Source organism: Montipora capricornis, chromosome 9 (genome assembly GCF_036669925.1).
Source record: "Montipora capricornis isolate CH-2021 chromosome 9, ASM3666992v2, whole genome shotgun sequence".
Lineage (NCBI taxonomy): Eukaryota > Metazoa > Cnidaria > Anthozoa > Scleractinia > Acroporidae > Montipora > Montipora capricornis.
Window position 1 is genome coordinate 26,251,471 of NC_090891.1, and position 4,858 is coordinate 26,256,328.

The following is a 4,858-nucleotide window of genomic DNA, read 5'->3' on the forward strand; positions in this document are numbered from 1 at the left end:
TGAATCAAATTGTGATGAACTTCACCAAAGGCGTTTTTGAGGTCTAGGAGAGTAATGGCAAGAGAACGCTGCTTGGTACGAGCTTTGTTAATGATGTCAGCCATTTGAGCAGTATGCTCAAAAGTTCCTGAGAGACCAGGTGTAAAACCTTTTTGAATTTCATGTTCAATATAATTATTAGCGGCAAGGAAGTTGAAAATGGCATTACGAAGGCACGAGGTAAAAACCTTTAAGGGCACAGATTGCAGAGTAATTGGACGAAAGTTGGCAGGGTCATTAACGTTTCCTTTCTTGTGGATGAGGATTGTGCATGCTTTCTTCCATTCGCTTGGGACGGATCCAGTTGACCAAGCCGTACGGATAATTTCAGATAAATAGGTGCGAAGAAACGGACATCTTTTAAAACAAATGATTGATAATTGATCTAAGGGACAAGGAGAACCGGAAGCCTTAATTTTTCTAATCACATTTGACATCTGTTGGTATGTAGGAGGTTCAAGGTTAAAAGGAATAACAGGATCAGATAACGTTGGTATCCAGCTTGGAAGGTTGAAGACTCTGGTCGGATTTAGTGACGATAGAGTTCTTGTAAAGTAATCAAAACACTCGTCCATGGAGAATGAAGGGAGCATTTCGGCTTTTATATTGAAGATCTTTTTGACATAACCCCAGAAATTTTTAGAGATGGAATAATCATGATTCATCGGGTCAGTGTTGACTTGAGAAGTGTTGTTTCGCAGCTTGTCACGCAGTAGGCGAGATACGTATTTTATTTCAGCGATATCTGCGCTAGCGGAGTGTTTTAAGACTTTGAGAGATTTCTTCAGATCATGTTTAGATTTGTCTTCGTACTTTTTTATCAGGCGTTCATCAGTAGCGTGTGTGACTTGACCAAAGTTGGCAGAGAAATAGTCATAAATAGTGTCGTTTAAAAGTTTGATACTTGAGCTGAGATTCTGAGCCGTGATTGGATGATTAAGAAAAAGGACTGATTTGAAATATTCGTTGGCCGTTATCCATTGATCATCAGATTTAGGTAGATTTATTCCTGTTTTAATATCAGGAAAACCATAATCTCCAGGTTCAAGAGAAGAGACACCAGAGGTTATTAAAGGAACACTTCCATTGCCATATTCTTGATCAGTGAGCGTGATATCATTGAGGTCAGCGCGAAGTTGATCATTCAAACCCAAAACAACTCTACAGCTCCTTTGATGCATCTTTAATCCTCTGTTTCCCTTACAAAGTTTACCACAACAGCACTTTGTGAGACAAACACGAGAAGCAGTGTCTGCTACAGGATCATGATCATTCGGGAGTTGTTCCTCTCCAACATTGTGACGTTCCGGTCGATGAATTCGTTGTTTGCAGCGCCACGCATGGCGGCCCAGCGAGACAAAATCTTTTTCACAAAAAGAACAGACGACTCCAGCCAGTAAAATGAACAGAAAACGTGGATAGGCCATTTAAAAGCAGCAAAACAGAGATTAACTAATTAAGATATCAATTCAAGCATAAAATGACGATAAAACTGGAGACATGTACAGAGCGTGTTTGCTCTGCTCGATGTCCAATAATGTCCAATAATAATGTCCAATAATAATGTCCAATAATGTCCAATAATAATAATAATAATAGTAATAATAATAATAATAATAATAATAATCAGCCGGGAGCCATCGCCCTCGTAATGACGAGATAAATCAAAATAAAATTGAAGCAGAGCGTTGCGGCACTACGGCGCTGATAATTTCTATCACGTTTTCGATAAAAAAAAGACAACAAAACTGGCATTATTAACAAGTTTTACGATTTTGGCTAGGTACCCCTTTACCTAAACATAACTGAATTGGGTCACAAGGTTCTCCCTCAGTGACGTTTCATGAGTCAGAGCTATAATTGTAGGTTTATAGAGATGTTTTTCATATCATTTTACTGCAGTTCATGGAAATCATCTTTATTGACCAACAAACTGGTAAAAAAGCCTACTTCAAGCAAAAATCCAACCAGTCTACAATGGCCGCAAGTAATTATGGGAAGGTGTGGGAGCCGTGAGCAGTGCATACTCCTATAAGTTGTTAATCTGTAATACTGCGTTTTACACCGGATTTTTGGTGTCTGGTTTCACTGGTAATTGTTACAAGAATTGTGACAGCTGGTGTGGTGATGACCAGTCTCCCTATTTCCGCACCGCCTCCACCAGTCCATCTCTCGCAGGCGTGGCGTTCAACTTTAACGGTCACAAAGCAGTTGGCACAAGGATGATAAGCGTTGGTCTGCGCTAAGATGGCACAGGCCCTTTCATTTTTATTTTATTTTATTTTATTTTATTTTATATTTACAATACTAACACTCCGAGTACAATTCAAAACTAGTACCACTTACAATATTGTCCTTACACTACTTACAATTCTAACACTAATATTAAGATACGATATAGTACCGCTACGTACGAAACGCTTTTATACCAAGCAAGTCCTTCATTATCACATCATCTGTATGTAATCATATACAGAATAAATAAATTTTGGTGCCGGTTTTAAAAAGCCACAGACCCGTTCATATTTGAGTTTGGTGTTAGCTTGCAGCAACAGCATAAAAGATGAATTTCAATGCTTAAATGGTTTTTTCGTTTGGCAGGAAGGGATCATCGTTGTTAAGGACGGTGCCTACTATTGTTATTGTGCATACGTTCTGCACATCTCGAGATACTCGTGTTTCCTATCGGTGATCTTACCAATAGAGGGATATTTTTTGCGTGGTTGAAAACTAACCGAAGAAAGTAGATCTTAGTAAGTTCTCTTGGTATCCAAAAAGAAAATTGGGCGTAACGAAGCATTTTTCAGTTATAATATAGCTTCAATTTGAGAAAGAACGCCATACAATGCTTTGTATTTTAAAGCTTTTTACAAATATTATTCATGAATTATCTTTGAAAAATGCGTGGTTACCCCCAAATTTCTGTTTGGATTTCAATAACACCTGATAAGATCTACATTTCCCGCATAATCATAAACCGGGGCAAAAATATCTTTCAATTAGTGGGCACCGTCCTTAAGCTTGCAAATTTAAGCAGTTGACAGCAACCTCGTTCCCAGGTCATGTCGTCTTCCTGGGAAGATGAGAGAACCTGTGAACGAGGTTGAGTTGATAACAGAAGCTTGAAAGAAAATCCATGACCACGTGATTCGCTATGGGCTGCTTTACCACTGAGAGCTCGTCCTGAATAGCGAGTTCCTTCGAGGGTATAATAGAGGGTATATAACGTGAATTGAAAGTTAGAAGAACCGTGATCACAAGCAAAGCCTTAAGAACGGTGCCTACTGATTGAAAGGTATTTTTGTGCGCTTTATGAATATGTGCGAAAAGCAGATCTCAACAAGTGTTATTAAAATCCAAAAAGAAAATTGGGGGTAACCACGCATTTTTCAAAGATAATTTATCAACACTATTTGTAAAAAACCTCTCGGTGCAGAATAGAGAACCAACAAACTCAACCCACATTTGACGCCGAGTCTGGGAATAAAACCCGGGCCACATTGGTCACCCTCCTATCCGGGCCAACCTATTCCCAGATACTCTTTGGCTCGGTCAGGCAAGATAATGGGGAGTTTTAGCAACGACGACGGCAACGGCAACGAGAACGTCGTCGTTAAATGTGAATTCGCGTTATTTTAATCGCTTCGCGACTACTTCAGGCTAGCATTTTAACGTTGCAAAGGTGTGGCAAACCCTTAAGAAGGAACTAGTATGAACGACGCTCAATTTAGGCCGGGAGACAAAATATAAATTTATCCTCAAGCGCTGACGTTCTTCCTAAAACCTCGAATTTGGCCATTTCACGGTATTAAAGAGTTTTAGCACCGACGACAAGAGCGACCACGAATTCGATTTTAGCTCGTTCTCGTAGTCGTACTCGTTGTCGAAAAAATAAGGTTAAGCTACAACAAGTTGCAAAAATAGTGGAGACACTTCACCTTCTTGGGGCGTTATCGATTTACCTATTATCTCTGACAGTGCAGCCCTCCTCCCCCCTTATCATGATCAGTGTTGCTAACAAGACAAAAAAATGGTTGCAAACTTAAACAGTCAACATTGAATGGGAGAGAGGGGTAGGGAAGTGGGAAAGGTTTAAATTCTAGATACGGCGGGTATTGGAAGCTAGAAAAGGTGTTTTTTAATAAAAGTGTCTCAACAATTTTGCAACTTGTTGTAGCATACACCAACAAAGAGCACTAAACTAATTTGGCGCCTTTCTTAAACTTAAGCGGACCCTTTCACGTTCAGCAAAAAGTTTATGAAAGCGCTACAAGAGCAAGTTTAAAAATAGTTAGTGTAGAATTAATCTACCGAGATTAAAACTGCTTAGCTACAACAAGTTGCAAAAGTAGTGGAGACCCTAGCCAGTAAACTTACAAAACTTCAAAATCGCGTTGCGCGTATACTCACTTACTCGAACTATGATGCCAACGCTGATAACCTTATCCAAAAACTTGGATGGATAAAACTTGATTCTCGACGAAAAATCCATAAGGCTGTGATGGTTTATAAATCGCTTAATGGTCTTACTCCCGATTAACTTAGTTCCAAATTTGTCCACCGTAGTAGCGTCTCCAGTTACTCCTTAAGGGACACAGAGGGCAAACTAGCTATCCCACAGCCACACACAAACTATATGAAAAATAGCTTCAGCTACGCTGGAGCAGTTCTTTGGAATAATTTACCAATCGAATTGCGGCAGGCTGACTCCCTTAGAGCGTTCCGGGCTGGCTGCGAGCGTTTCTTTTCATCAAGTTAATCTACAATTTTATCCACGGCACTCATGTAAAGCAGGTTTCTATTTTGTCATTTAATATTA